A 15,876-nucleotide genomic window follows, 5' to 3' on the forward strand; every position below is an offset into this window, starting at 1 on the left:
ATACAAAAGATATTGTTGTTTTATTTTAGAACCAACAACAGGTATCAAAATATACTTTCTCAGAATGAGATGCTTTAGTTAAATACTTTGCAATAGGCAATTGACTTTTGCAGGTCATAGTTACAGTTTATTGCAATAGGCAGCACAATTTGAATCACAATAATACATTGAGCTCAATGGGAATTTTAAGTTATATGCAATTAATTACTTTCAGGATTACTTTTCTAAATCCAGGACTGGATCCTAGATTCAGTCCTGGGACAGTTCTTGGAAACAAGTGAGTACATTCGTTTTAGTTACTGTTGTGATTTTTAAGCAATATTTTGCTATTTTAAAAGTTGACACTTCGAAACTTTTGCTGATCAAATTACCAATGTTATCCTATGGAAGGAAATTCACTTAGCAGGTAAGTGGGGTTATGGTTACTTTTTCTAGGTCAGTGTTGGATCCTAGATCCAGCACTACTGTACCACCTGTAAGCAGTTGCGAAACTACGTTTAAGTTATACAGGCGATTTTTAAGGAATATTTACATGTTTGCAAAATCGACACTTAGAAGAAATTTCACAGAAAAACAGTCAACGGTTTCCTATGGAAGAAAATTCAAGTTACGGGTAAAGTACGTTCTCGTTACTTTTGTAATCCAGTGCTGGGCTCCTAGGCTCAGTACTGGGACATCTATCTAAAACAGGTAAACAATTACGTTTTCACAGTTGGTACGATTTTTAAAGAATATTTGTAAGTTTCAAAAATCGACACTTAGAAAATTTTCAGCAAAAAGCAGGCAATGATATCCCATGGAAGGAAATTCGAGTTACTGGTAAGTACGGTTAAAATTACTTTTCAGGGTCAGTACTGAGCTCCAAGATGCAGCACTGAGGTCTCTCCTGATAACAGGTGAGTAAATCAGAATTCGTTGTTCGGCTGATTTTAGATGAATATTTTAAAGTTCCAAAACTCCACACCACTTAGAAGAATTTCCAAGTGAAACAACGAAATTTTAGCCTATGGAAGAAAAGTGAGTTATCGGCTTTTAGGTAAGTACTCGACTGGCAGAGTTTTGGTTCTGGGCATAGACTCAGGGGTCTCCCAGGGGAGTCCCAGCCTACTTGCCAAGCCTTAAACTCCCCTTTTGTTACATATAATTTACACCTAAGGTAGGCCCTAGGTAGTCCTAGGTGCATGATGCTATGTAAGTAAAAAATAAGATATGTACTTTGGTGGTTCGCGTGTCCTGTAAGTACCAAACAGTCTATTTCATTTTTCACTACTGTGAGGTCTACCCCTCTCATAGGTTAGCTCTGTGTATTCCCCTATACTTTTTATTTGGTAATTCCATATCGGAGAGGAGTAGCTTTATTTATTTATTGAAAATCCTACTTACTGGTGAGGTTGGATTTAACTTTACTATTTTAGAAATGCCACTTTTAGAGAGTGAACATTTCTCTGCACTTACTGCTCTATTTGCCTGAAACCTGGCCCCAATACACGTCTGGATTGGGCTGGGTGACAGCAAAATTTGTGCCTTCCCTCTAGAGAGCCACAACACAGGTCACTCAACTGCACCTGGGGGGTGAGCTCCGCTCCCCCTCCACCCCCAATAGGTTCAAGAACGATAATTTATGTAAGTAAATACATTATAGCTACAGCTTATAATCATGCGAGTTTAAATCATTTGTTGTTAGATGGTTTAAATATTTGAAAGGATCTGTTTTTAATAGACATTTTACAAAAACCACTGGTACATTTGCTAATTCTGTAAACTTAACACCCCACTGCCGTGACATTGCCAACCACAATGCCGTGACTCGGATTCGAACCGAGGTTGCTGCGGCAACAACGCAGAGTACTAACCACTATACGATCACGGCGAGCTACTTGGGCTCAATGACATACAGTGACACGGAGAATTTATAATTCGGAACACTCAGGGCTGTTCCTGTGATAGGCTGGATGTATTCATTGCTTCCTCATTCCTCATTCAGAGGCTGCGTCTCCTCAGTGGTAGATAGGCTGAAACAGTTTCCTGGCCGCCTGCTTGTGAAATGCCAGGAGTCAAAGATCACACATTACACTTACGGACCTGTGATGGGACACCAATGCAGAGAAACCCACCTGGCACAGACCTTCTATTCTGTCTATTAGACCTGCATCTTCCCTGCACCTTTCAAGCCATTTGTATGTGAAGCAAGAAAGAGTTAGAGAGTGATCCATCTACACTTTTATAGGGAGGATGTTGCAGTGACCTCCTCCCAGCTAATCACACGAACAGCAGAAAAGCAAGATAAATACACAGTTGAGGGGTGGGCTGCATGGTTATATTTTTGAGTAAATATTGAAACTGACCTCAGTGGCTCATTAGCAGAGCTGCGGCTAATGACTGGTGCCAAATCATGATGAAGCAAGCACCATGGCTCGTAGGGGACCCACAACACGCTTTTCTTAGCTCACTGAATTAAAGTATAAACTTCCGCCGTGTGTGAGTGGTAAAGGCTTGTTAATATGGTTCCTTTTCCAATTCAAGTCTGACAACAAGAGGCAGGAACCACGTGGCTTCGGAAGCTCAGGAAAGTAGCCACCAACCACAGAGAAAGAGAGAACTGGCAGTATGAGAGGTGGAGAAAACAGAAGCGGGAGCAAGGAGCTCAAATGAGATTGATGGCGTTTAAATAGAGCGCGTAAAGGAACAGTTACACAGCTAAGAAATGGGAAAGACAGACTAGGGAAAAAAACACAGAAAGGGCCTGTAGATGAAATTCTCTTCCTGGGACAGCAGGTTAAGAGAAATTACACATGGGGAGGTTAAGCATGTGACACGGGGGAGAATAAAAAAGAAAATGCAGTTTTATGAAGTGTGTTTGCCAATCCAGCCAGCACTTTTGTTCTATTTCTCTCTTTGCGTCTTTTATTGGTAAAGTAACTTTCAAGTGCATGCGCAGGTATGAATGAGAGAGCAACGGTATAATAATTTGAAGCGTTTACACCAGTGCTAAAGTAGGAATGAGGTGTAGCAAAGACATGAAAGAGGTAGCGATAACAAATATGTGGAGAGGCAATAGTGACACAAAAATAAGCCACCTATTTATAAAACTGAAATGGAAGAAATACTAAAGGTTAACTTCTGAAATTGTAGCCGATAATAAAAAGATTGTCGTCGTTGGCAGGATTCGAACCTGCGCGGGGATACCCCAATGGATTTCGAGTCCATCGCCTTAACCACTCGGCCACAACAACTTGCTGTAAGCTACCTACAAATATTTTGTTTGAAAGTTTTGAAGTTTTCCCACATCAAAGTACTGATATTCTACAATGCGCTTTTTAAAAACAATGTTTTTTTCATCATGCACGTTCTGTCCTAAAAACAAAAATTGCATGAGTATATCTCTGGATCTGTAATAGGATACGCTTGCATTCAAACTCCCTTGTGGCACTCAAGTTTTTTGGACCCTGTTGCACTCTGTTTTTGCGCTGCTTTCAGTCTACGACCCATATTACAGAAGTCAACCATCTCTGAGTATTTGGGACTCCTTTGTAAGTGCCTTATCTTTAATCCTTGAAAAGCTCTATAATAAAGGGGTCTGTCAAAGATTGCTTGAATGGAAGATAAAAGAAGGCCCACTTGTCTCACCAAATGCAGTAGAGAAACCTGATGTTTTACTCATGTTATCCTTAGTTCAGTTTTTGGTAGACCTGGCATCCTTAAGGTGGCCTACCAGCAACCTTTTTGCTTTTCACCTCACGTTTTGCTGTATCTTTATGTTGGCCTTAGGACTCTAATCACTTTATCACTACTGTGAGAAAGTGGCTCTGTATATACTGTTCCCAAATAGGTACAGTGTGCACAGAGTCCCCAGTCCCCAGAGGTTTGGCAGAGGCTAAAGTTAGATATAACCTTACTCTCTAAAGTGGTAGCTTGCCGAGCAGTAAGGCAGTATCAGAGTACAGTGTAAAACATTTGTTGTACACACTCAGTCAGCAAATGGTCTCACACACTCAAGAACTGAACTCTAGGCCATTGGTTTGCATACAAAAGATATTGTTGTTTTATTTTAGAACCAACAATAGGTATCAAAATATACTTTTTCAGAATGAGATGCTTTAGTTAAATACTTTGCAATAGGCAATTGACTTTTGCAGGTCATAGTTACAGTTTATTGCAATAGGCAACACAATTTGAATCACAATAATACATTGAGCTCAATGGGAATTTTAAGTTATATGCAATTAATTACTTTCAGGATTACTTTTCTAAACCCAGGACTGGATCCTAGATTCAGTCCTGGGACAGTTCTTGGAAACAAGTGAGTAAATTCGTTTTAGTTACTGTTGTGATTTTTAAGCAATATTTTGCTATTTTACAAGTTGACACTTAGAAACTTTTGCTGATCAAATTACCAATGTTATCCTATGGAAGGAAATTCACTTAGCAGGTAAGTGGGGTTATGGTTACTTTTTCTAGGTCAGTGTTGGATCCTAGATCCAGCACTACTGTACCACCTGTAAGCAGTTGAGAAACTGCGTATAAGTTATACAGGCGATTTTTAAGGAATATTTACATGTTTGCAAAATCGACACAGAAGAAACTTCACAGAAAAACAGTCAATGGTTTCCTATGGAAGAAAATTCAAGTTACGGGTAAAGTACGTTCTCGTTACTTTTGTAATCCAGTGCTGGGCTCCTAGGCTCAGTACTGGGACATCTATCTAAAACAGGTAAACAATTACGTTTTCACAGTTGGTACGATTTTTAAAGAATATTTGTAAGTTTCATAAATCGACACTTAGAACATTTTCAGCAAAAAGCAGGCAATGATATCCCATGGAAGGAAATTCGAGTTACTGGTAAGTACGGTTAAAATTACTTTTCAGGGTCAGTACTGAACTCCAAGATGCAGCACTGAGGTCTCTCCTGATAACAGGTGAGTAAATCAGAATTCGTTGTTCGGCTGATTTTAGATGAATATTTTAAAGTTCCAAAACTCCACACCACTTAGAAGAATTTCCAAGTGAAACAACGAAATTTTAGCCTATGGAAGAAAAGTGAGTTATCGGCTTTTAGGTAAGTACTCGACTGGCAGAGTTATGGTTCTGGGCATAGACTCAGGGGTCTCCCAGGGGAGTCCCAGCCTACTTGCCAAGCCTTAAACTCCCCTTTTGTTACATATAATTTACACCTAAGGTAGGCCCTAGGTAGTCCTAGGTGCATGATGCTATGTAAGTAAAAAATAAGATATGTACTTTGGTGGTTCGCGTGTCCTGTAAGTACCAAACAGTCTATTTCATTTTTCACTACTGTGAGGTCTACCCCTCTCATAGGTTAGCTCTGTGTATTCCCCTATACTTTTTATTTGGTAATTCCATATCGGAGAGGAGTAGCTTTATTTATTTATTGAAAATCCTACTTACTGGTGAGGTTGGATTTAACTTTACTATTTTAGAAATGCCACTTTTAGAGAGTGAACATTTCTCTGCACTTACTGCTCTATTTGCCTGAAACCTGGCCCCAATACACGTCTGGAATGGGCTGGGTGACAGCAAAATTTGTGCCTTCCCTCTAGAGAGCCACAACACAGGTCACTCAACTGCACCTGGGGGGTGAGCTCCGCTCCCCCTCCACCCCCAATAGGTTCAAGAACGATAATTTATGTAAGTAAATACATTATAGCTACAGCTTATAATCATGCAAGTTTAAATCATTTGTTGTTAGATGGTTTAAATATTTGAAAGGATCTGTTTTTAATAGACATTTTACAAAAACCACTGGTACATTTGCTAATTCTGTAAAATTAACACCCAACTGCCGTGACATTGCCAACCACAATGCCGTGACACGGATTCGAACCGAGGTTGCTGCGGCCACAACGCAGAGTACTAACCACTATACGATCACGGCGAGCTACTTGGGCTCAATGACATACAGTGACATGGAGAATTTATAATTCGGAACACTCAGGGCTGTTCCTGTGATAGGCTGGATGTATTCATTGCTTCCTCATTCCTCATTCAGAGGCTGCGTCTCCTCAGTGGTAGATAGGCTGAAACCGTTTCCTGGCCGCCTGCTTGTGAAATGCCAGGAGTCAAAGATCACACATTACACTTACGGACCTGTGATGGGACACCAATGCAGAGAAACCCACCTGGCACAGACCTTCTATTCTGTCTATTAGACCTGCATCTTCCCTGCACCTTTCAAGCCATTTGTATGTGAAGCAAGAAAGAGTTAGAGAGTGATCCATCTACACTTTTATAGGGAGGATGTCGCCGTGAGCTCCTCCCAGCTAATCACACGAACAGCAGAAAAGCAAGATAAATACACAGTTGAGGGGTGGGCTGCATGGTTATATTTTTGAGTAAATATTGAAACTGACCTCAGTGGCTCATTAGCAGAGCTGCGGCTAATGACTGGTGCCAAATCATGATGAAGCAAGCACCATGGCTCGTAGGGGACCCACAACACGCTTTTCTTAGCTCACTGAATTAAAGTATAAACTTCCGCCGTGTGTGAGTGGTAAAGGCTTGTTAATATGGTTCCTTTTCCAATTCAAGTCTGACAACAAGAGGCAGGAACCACGTGGCTTCGGAAGCTCAGGAAAGTAGCCACCAACCACAGAGAAAGAGAGAACTGGCAGTATGAGAGGTGGAGAAAACAGAAGCGGGAGCAAGGAGCTCAAATGAGATTGATGGCGTTTAAATAGAGCGCGTAAAGGAACAGTTACACAGCTAAGAAATGGGAAAGACAGACTAGGGAAAAAAACACAGAAAGGGCCTGTAGATGAAATTCTCTTCCTGGGACAGCAGGTTAAGAGAAATTACACATGGGGAGGTTAAGCATGTGACACGGGGGAGAATAAAAAAGAAAATGCAGTTTTATGAAGTGTGTTTGCCAATCCAGCCAGCACTTTTGTTCTATTTCTCTCTTTGCGTCTTTTATTGGTAAAGTAACTTTCAAGTGCATGGGCAGGTATGAATGAGAGAGCAACGGTATAATAATTTGAAGCGTTTACACCAGTGCTAAAGTAGGAATGAGGTGTAGCAAAGACATGAAAGAGGTAGCGATAACAAATATGTGGAGAGGCAATAGTGACACAAAAATAAGCCACCTAGTTATAAAACTGAAATGGAAGAAATACTAAAGGTTAACTTCTGAAATTGTAGCCGATAATAAAAAGATCCTCGTTGTTGGCAGGATTCGAACCTGTGCGGGGATACCCCAATGGATTTCGTGTCCATCGCCTTAACCACTCGGCCACAACAACTTGCTGTAAGCTGCCTACAAATATTTTGTTTGAAAGTTTTGATGTTTTCCCACATCAAAGTACTGATATTCTGCAATGCGCTTTTTAAAAACAATGTTTTTTTCATCATGCACGTTCTGTCCTAAAAACAAAAATTGCATGAGTATATCTCTGGATCTTTAAAAGGATACGCTTGCATTCAAACTCCCTTGTGGCACTCAAGTTTTTTGGACCCTGTTGCACTCTGTTTTTGCGCTGCTTTTAGTCTACGACCCATATTACAGAAGTCAACCATCTCTGAGTATTTGGGACTCCTTTGTAAGTGCCTTATCTTTAATCCTTGAAAAGCTCTATAATAAAGGGGTCTGTCAAAGATTGCTTGAATGGAAGATAAAAGAAGGCCCACTTGTCTCACCAAATGCAGTAGAGAAACCTGATGTTTTACTCATGTTATCCTTAGTTCAGTTTTTGGTAGACCTGGCATCCTTAAGGTGGCCTACCAGCAACCTTTTTGCTTTTCACCTCACGTTTTGCTGTATCTTTATGTTGGCCTTAGGACTCTAATCACTTTATCACTACTGTGAGAAAGTGGCTCTGTATATACTGTTCCCAAATAGGTACAGTGTGCACAGAGTCCCCAGTCCCCAGAGGTTTGGCAGAGGCTAAAGTTATATATAACCTTACTCTCTAAAGTGGTAGCTTGCCGAGCAGTAAGGCAGTATCAGAGTACAGTGTAAAACATTTGTTGTACACACTCAGTCAGCAAATGGTCTCACACACTCAAGAACTGAACTCTAGGCCATTGGTTTGCATACAAAAGATATTGTTGTTTTATTTTAGAACCAACAACAGGTATCAAAATATACTTTCTCAGAATGAGATGCTTCAGTTAAATACTTTGCAATAGGCAATTGACTTTTGCAGGTCATAGTTACAGTTTATTGCAATAGGCAACACAATTTGAATCACAATAATACATTGAGCTCAATGGGAATTTTAAGTTATATGCAATTAATTACTTTCAGGATTACTTTTCTAAATCCAGGACTGGATCCTAGATTCAGTCCTGGGACAGTTCTTGGAAACAAGTGAGTACATTCGTTTTAGTTACTGTTGTGATTTTTAAGCAATATTTTGCTATTTTAAAAGTTGACACTTCGAAACTTTTGCTGATCAAATTACCAATGTTATCCTATGGAAGGAAATTCACTTAGCAGGTAAGTGGGGTTATGGTTACTTTTTCTAGGTCAGTGTTGGATCCTAGATCCAGCACTACTGTACCACCTGTAAGCAGTTGCGAAACTATGTTTAAGTTATACAGGCGATTTTTAAGGAATATTTACATGTTTGCAAAATCGACACTTAGAAGAAATTTCACAGAAAAACAGTCAATGGTTTCCTATGGAAGAAAATTCAAGTTACGGGTAAAGTACGTTCTCGTTACTTTTGTAATCCAGTGCTGGGCTCCTAGGCTCAGTACTGGGACATCTATCTAAAACAGGTAAACAATTACGTTTTCACAGTTGGTACGATTTTTAAAGAATATTTGTAAGTTTCAAAAATCGACACTTAGAAAATTTTCAGCAAAAAGCAGGCAATGATATCCCATGGAAGGAAATTCGAGTTACTGGTAAGTACGGTTAAAATTACTTTTCAGGGTCAGTACTGAGCTCCAAGATGCAGCACTGAGGTCTCTCCTGATAACAGGTGAGTAAATCAGAATTCGTTGTTCGGCTGATTTTAGATGAATATTTTAAAGTTCCAAAACTCCACACCACTTAGAAGAATTTCCAAGTGAAACAACGAAATTTTAGCCTATGGAAGAAAAGTGAGTTATCGGCTTTTAGGTAAGTACTCGACTGGCAGAGTTATGGTTCTGGGCATAGACTCAGGGGTCTCCCAGGGGAGTCCCAGCCTACTTGCCAAGCCTTAAACTCCCCTTTTGTTACATATAATTTACACCTAAGGTAGGCCCTAGGTAGTCCTAGGTGCTTGATGCTATGTAAGTAAAAAATAAGATATGTACTTTGGTGGTTCGCGTGTCCTGTAAGTACCAAACAGTCTATTTCATTTTTCACTACTGTGAGGTCTACCCCTCTCATAGGTTAGCTCTGTGTATTCCCCTATACTTTTTATTTGGTAATTCCATATCGGAGAGGAGTAGCTTTATTTATTTATTGAAAATCCTACTTACTGGTGAGGTTGGATTTAACTTTACTATTTTAGAAATGCCACTTTTAGAGAGTGAACATTTCTCTGCACTTACTGCTCTATTTGCCTGAAACCTGGCCCCAATACACGTCTGGATTGGGCTGGGTGACAGCAAAATTTGTGCCTTCCCTCTAGAGAGCCACAACACAGGTCACTCAACTGCACCTGGGGGGTGAGCTCCGCTCCCCCTCCACCCCCAATAGGTTCAAGAACGATAATTTATGTAAGTAAATACATTATAGCTACAGCTTATAATCATGCGAGTTTAAATCATTTGTTGTTAGATGGTTTAAATATTTGAAAGGATCTGTTTTTAATAGACATTTTACAAAAACCACTGGTACATTTGCTAATTCTGTAAACTTAACACCCAACTGCCGTGACATTGCCAACCACAATGCCGTGACTCGGATTCGAACCGAGGTTGCTGCGGCCACAACGCAGAGTACTAACCACTATACGATCACGGCGAGCTACTTGGGCTCAATGACATACAGTGACACGGAGAATTTATAATTCGGAACACTCAGGGCTGTTCCTGTGATAGGCTGGATGTATTCATTGCTTCCTCATTCCTCATTCAGAGGCTGCGTCTCCTCAGTGGTAGATAGGCTGAAACAGTTTCCTGGCCGCCTGCTTGTGAAATGCCAGGAGTCAAAGATCACACATTACACTTACGGACCTGTGATGGGACACCAATGCAGAGAAACCCACCTGGCACAGACCTTCTATTCTGTCTATTAGACCTGCATCTTCCCTGCACCTTTCAAGCCATTTGTATGTGAAGCAAGAAAGAGTTAGAGAGTGATCCATCTACACTTTTATAGGGAGGATGTTGCAGTGAGCTCCTCCCAGCTAATCACACGAACAGCAGAAAAGCAAGATAAATACACAGTTGAGGGGTGGGCTGCATGGTTATATTTTTGAGTAAATATTGAAACTGACCTCAGTGGCTCATTAGCAGAGCTGCGGCTAATGACTGGTGCCAAATCATGATGAAGCAAGCACCATGGCTCGTAGGGGACCCACAACACGCTTTTCTTAGCTCACTGAATTAAAGTATAAACTTCCGCCGTGTGTGAGTGGTAAAGGCTTGTTAATATGGTTCCTTTTCCAATTCAAGTCTGACAACAAGAGGCAGGAACCACGTGGCTTCGGAAGCTCAGGAAAGTAGCCACCAACCACAGAGAAAGAGAGAACTGGCAGTATGAGAGGTGGAGAAAACAGAAGCGGGAGCAAGGAGCTCAAATGAGATTGATGGCGTTTAAATAGAGCGCGTAAAGGAACAGTTACACAGCTAAGAAATGGGAAAGACAGACTAGGGAAAAAAACACAGAAAGGGCCTGTAGATGAAATTCTCTTCCTGGGACAGCAGGTTAAGAGAAATTACACATGGGGAGGTTAAGCATGTGACACGGGGGAGAATAAAAAAGAAAATGCAGTTTTATGAAGTGTGTTTGCCAATCCAGCCAGCACTTTTGTTCTATTTCTCTCTTTGCGTCTTTTATTGGTAAAGTAACTTTCAAGTGCATGCGCAGGTATGAATGAGAGAGCAACGGTATAATAATTTGAAGCGTTTACACCAGTGCTAAAGTAGGAATGAGGTGTAGCAAAGACATGAAAGAGGTAGCGATAACAAATATGTGGAGAGGCAATAGTGACACAAAAATAAGCCACCTATTTATAAAACTGAAATGGAAGAAATACTAAAGGTTAACTTCTGAAATTGTAGCCGATAATAAAAAGATTGTCGTCATTGGCAGGATTCGAACCTGCGCGGGGATACCCCAATGGATTTCGAGTCCATCGCCTTAACCACTCGGCCACAACAACTTGCTGTAAGCTACCTACAAATATTTTGTTTGAAAGTTTTGAAGTTTTCCCACATCAAAGTACTGATATTCTGCAATGCGCTTTTTAAAAACAATGTTTTTTTCATCATGCACGTTCTGTCCTAAAAACAAAAATTGCATGAGAATATCTCTGGATCTGTAATAGGATACGCTTGCATTCAAACTCCCTTGTGGCACTCAAGTTTTTTGGACCCTGTTGCACTCTGTTTTTGCGCTGCTTTCAGTCTACGACCCATATTACAGAAGTCAACCATCTCTGAGTATTTGGGACTCCTTTGTAAGTGCCTTATCTTTAATCCTTGAAAAGCTCTATAATAAAGGGGTCTGTCAAAGATTGCTTGAATGGAAGATAAAAGAAGGCCCACTTGTCTCACCAAATGCAGTAGAGAAACCTGATGTTTTACTCATGTTATCCTTAGTTCAGTTTTTGGTAGACCTGGCATCCTTAAGGTGGCCTACCAGCAACCTTTTTGCTTTTCACCTCACGTTTTGCTGTATCTTTATGTTGGCCTTAGGACTCTAATCACTTTATCACTACTGTGAGAAAGTGGCTCTGTATATACTGTTCCCAAATAGGTACAGTGTGCACAGAGTCCCCAGTCCCCAGAGGTTTGGCAGAGGCTAAAGTTAGATATAACCTTACTCTCTAAAGTGGTAGCTTGCCGAGCAGTAAGGCAGTATCAGAGTACAGTGTAAAACATTTGTTGTACACACTCAGTCAGCAAATGGTCTCACACACTCAAGAACTGAACTCTAGGCCATTGGTTTGCATACAAAAGATATTGTTGTTTTATTTTAGAACCAACAATAGGTATCAAAATATACTTTCTCAGAATGAGATGCTTTAGTTAAATACTTTGCAATAGGCAATTGACTTTTGCAGGTCATAGTTACAGTTTATTGCAATAGGCAACACAATTTGAATCACAATAATACATTGAGCTCAATGGGAATTTTAAGTTATATGCAATTAATTACTTTCAGGATTACTTTTCTAAACCCAGGACTGGATCCTAGATTCAGTCCTGGGACAGTTCTTGGAAACAAGTGAGTAAATTCGTTTTAGTTACTGTTGTGATTTTTAAGCAATATTTTGCTATTTTACAAGTTGACACTTAGAAACTTTTGCTGATCAAATTACCAATGTTATCCTATGGAAGGAAATTCACTTAGCAGGTAAGTGGGGTTATGGTTCCTTTTTCTAGGTCAGTTTTGGATCCTAGATCCAGCACTACTGTACCACCTGTAAGCAGTTGAGAAACTGCGTTTAAGTTATACAGGCGATTTTTAAGGAATATTTACATGTTTGCAAAATCGACACTTAGAAGAAATTTCACAGAAAAACAGTCAATGGTTTCCTATGGAAGAAAATTCAAGTTACGGGTAAAGTACGTTCTCGTTACTTTTGTAATCCAGTGCTGGGCTCCTAGGCTCAGTACTGGGACATCTATCTAAAACAGGTAAACAATTACGTTTTCACAGTTGGTACGATTTTTAAAGAATATTTGTAAGTTTCATAAATCGACACTTAGAACATTTTCAGCAAAAAGCAGGCAATGATATCCCATGGAAGGAAATTCGAGTTACTGGTAAGTACGGTTAAAATTACATTTCAGGGTCAGTACTGAGCTCCAAGATGCAGCACTGAGGTCTCTCCTGATAACAGGTGAGTAAATCAGAATTCGTTGTTCGGCTGATTTTAGATGAATATTTTAAAGTTCCAAAACTCCACACCACTTAGAAGAATTTCCAAGTGAAACAACGAAATTTTAGCCTATGGAAGAAAAGTGAGTTATCGGCTTTTAGGTAAGTACTCGACTGGCAGAGTTATGGTTCTGGGCATAGACTCAGGGGTCTCCCAGGGGAGTCCCAGCCTACTTGCCAAGCCTTAAACTCCCCTTTTGTTACATATAATTTACACCTAAGGTAGGCCCTAGGTAGTCCTAGGTGCATGATGCTATGTAAGTAAAAAATAAGATATGTACTTTGGTGGTTCGCGTGTCCTGTAAGTACCAAACAGTCTATTTCATTTTTCACTACTGTGAGGTCTACCCCTCTCATAGGTTAGCTCTGTGTATTCCCCTATACTTTTTATTTGGTAATTCCATATCGGAGAGGAGTAGCTTTATTTATTTATTGAAAATCCTACTTACTGGTGAGGTTGGATTTAACTTTACTATTTTAGAAATGCCACTTTTAGAGAGTGAACATTTCTCTGCACTTACTGCTCTATTTGCCTGAAACCTGGCCCCAATACACGTCTGGATTGGGCTGGGTGACAGCAAAATTTGTGCCTTCCCTCTAGAGAGCCACAACACAGGTCACTCAACTGCACCTGGGGGGTGAGCTCCGCTCCCCCTCCACCCCCAATAGGTTCAAGAACGATAATTTATGTAAGTAAATACATTATAGCTACAGCTTATAATCATGCGAGTTTAAATCATTTGTTGTTAGATGGTTTAAATATTTGAAAGGATCTGTTTTTAATAGACATTTTACAAAAACCACTGGTACATTTGCTAATTCTGTAAAATTAGCACCCAACTGCCGTGACATTGCCAACCACAATGCCGTGACACGGATTCGAACCGAGGTTGCTGCGGCCACAACGCAGAGTACTAACCACTATACGATCACGGCGAGCTACTTGGGCTCAACGACATACAGTGACATGGAGAATTTATAATTCGGAACACTCAGGGCTGTTCCTGTGATAGGCTGGATGTATTCATTGCTTCCTCATTCCTCATTCAGAGGCTGCGTCTCCTCAGTGGTAGATAGGCTGAAACCGTTTCCTGGCCGCCTGCTTGTGAAATGCCAGGAGTCAAAGATCACACATTACACTTACGGACCTGTGATGGGACACCAATGCAGAGAAACCCACCTGGCACAGACCTTCTATTCTGTCTATTAGACCTGCATCTTCCCTGCACCTTTCAAGCCATTTGTATGTGAAGCAAGAAAGAGTTAGAGAGTGATCCATCTACACTTTTATAGGGAGGATGTCGCCGTGAGCTCCTCCCAGCTAATCACACGAACAGCAGAAAAGCAAGATAAATACACAGTTGAGGGGTGGGCTGCATGGTTATATTTTTGAGTAAATATTGAAACTGACCTCAGTGGCTCATTAGCAGAGCTGCGGCTAATGACTGGTGCCAAATCATGATGAAGCAAGCACCATGGCTCGTAGGGGACCCACAACACGCTTTTCTTAGCTCACTGAATTAAAGTATAAACTTCCGCCGTGTGTGAGTGGTAAAGGCTTGTTAATATGGTTCCTTTTCCAATTCAAGTCTGACAACAAGAGGCAGGAACCACGTGGCTTCGGAAGCTCAGGAAAGTAGCCACCAACCACAGAGAAAGAGAGAACTGGCAGTATGAGAGGTGGAGAAAACAGAAGCGGGAGCAAGGAGCTCAAATGAGATTGATGGCGTTTAAATAGAGCGCGTAAAGGAACAGTTACACAGCTAAGAAATGGGAAAGACAGACTAGGGAAAAAAACACAGAAAGGGCCTGTAGATGAAATTCTCTTCCTGGGACAGCAGGTTAAGAGAAATTACACATGGGGAGGTTAAGCATGTGACACGGGGGAGAATAAAAAAGAAAATGCAGTTTTATGAAGTGTGTTTGCCAATCCAGCCAGCACTTTTGTTCTATTTCTCTCTTTGCGTCTTTTATTGGTAAAGTAACTTTCAAGTGCATGGGCAGGTATGAATGAGAGAGCAACGGTATAATAATTTGAAGCGTTTACACCAGTGCTAAAGTAGGAATGAGGTGTAGCAAAGACATGAAAGAGGTAGCGATAACAAATATGTGGAGAGGCAATAGTGACACAAAAATAAGCCACCTAGTTATAAAACTGAAATGGAAGAAATACTAAAGGTTAACTTCTGAAATTGTAGCCGATAATAAAAAGATCCTCGTTGTTGGCAGGATTCGAACCTGCGCGGGGATACCCCAATGGATTTCGTGTCCATCGCCTTAACCACTCGGCCACAACAACTTGCTGTAAGCTGCCTACAAATATTTTGTTTGAAAGTTTTGATGTTTTCCCACATCAAAGTACTGATATTCTGCAATGCGCTTTTTAAAAACAATGTTTTTTTCATCATGCACGTTCTGTCCTAAAAACAAAAATTGCATGAGTATATCTCTGGATCTTTAAAAGGATACGCTTGCATTCAAACTCCCTTGTGGCACTCAAGTTTTTTGGACCCTGTTGCACTCTGTTTTTGCGCTGCTTTTAGTCTACGACCCATATTACAGAAGTCAACCATCTCTGAGTATTTGGGACTCCTTTGTAAGTGCCTTATCTTTAATCCTTGAAAAGCTCTATAATAAAGGGGTCTGTCAAAGATTGCTTGAATGGAAGATAAAAGAAGGCCCACTTGTCTCACCAAATGCAGTAGAGAAACCTGATGTTTTACTCATGTTATCCTTAGTTCAGTTTTTGGTAGACCTGGCATCCTTAAGGTGGCCTACCAGCAACCTTTTTGCTTTTCACCTCACGTTTTGCTGTATCTTTATGTTGGCCTTAGGACTCTAATCACTTTATCACTACTGTGAGAAAGTGGCTCTG

The 15,876-nt window shown here is 40.6% G+C and overlaps 6 non-coding genes across 6 annotated transcripts; all 6 read right to left on the reverse strand.

Moving 5' to 3' along the window:
* Positions 1-1,798: 1,798 nt before the first annotated feature.
* Positions 1,799-1,870, reverse strand: TRNAN-GUU (transfer RNA asparagine (anticodon GUU)). The gene has a single exon. It is a non-coding gene; the product is annotated as a tRNA-Asn (tRNA).
* A 1,281-nt stretch (positions 1,871-3,151) lies between these two features.
* Positions 3,152-3,233, reverse strand: TRNAS-CGA (transfer RNA serine (anticodon CGA)). The gene has a single exon. It is a non-coding gene; the product is annotated as a tRNA-Ser (tRNA).
* Positions 3,234-7,172: 3,939 nt separating this feature from the next.
* Positions 7,173-7,254, reverse strand: TRNAS-CGA (transfer RNA serine (anticodon CGA)). The gene has a single exon. It is a non-coding gene; the product is annotated as a tRNA-Ser (tRNA).
* Positions 7,255-9,842: 2,588 nt separating this feature from the next.
* Positions 9,843-9,914, reverse strand: TRNAH-GUG (transfer RNA histidin (anticodon GUG)). Its single transcript has one exon. It is a non-coding gene; the product is annotated as a tRNA-His (tRNA).
* Positions 9,915-11,195: 1,281 nt separating this feature from the next.
* Positions 11,196-11,277, reverse strand: TRNAS-CGA (transfer RNA serine (anticodon CGA)). The gene has a single exon. It is a non-coding gene; the product is annotated as a tRNA-Ser (tRNA).
* A 3,941-nt stretch (positions 11,278-15,218) lies between these two features.
* Positions 15,219-15,300, reverse strand: TRNAS-CGA (transfer RNA serine (anticodon CGA)). The gene has a single exon. It is a non-coding gene; the product is annotated as a tRNA-Ser (tRNA).
* Positions 15,301-15,876: the final 576 nt, after the last annotated feature.

This window comes from Triturus cristatus, chromosome 12, assembly GCF_964204655.1.
Source record: "Triturus cristatus chromosome 12, aTriCri1.1, whole genome shotgun sequence".
In the NCBI taxonomy this organism is placed as follows: Eukaryota; Metazoa; Chordata; class Amphibia; order Caudata; family Salamandridae; genus Triturus; species Triturus cristatus.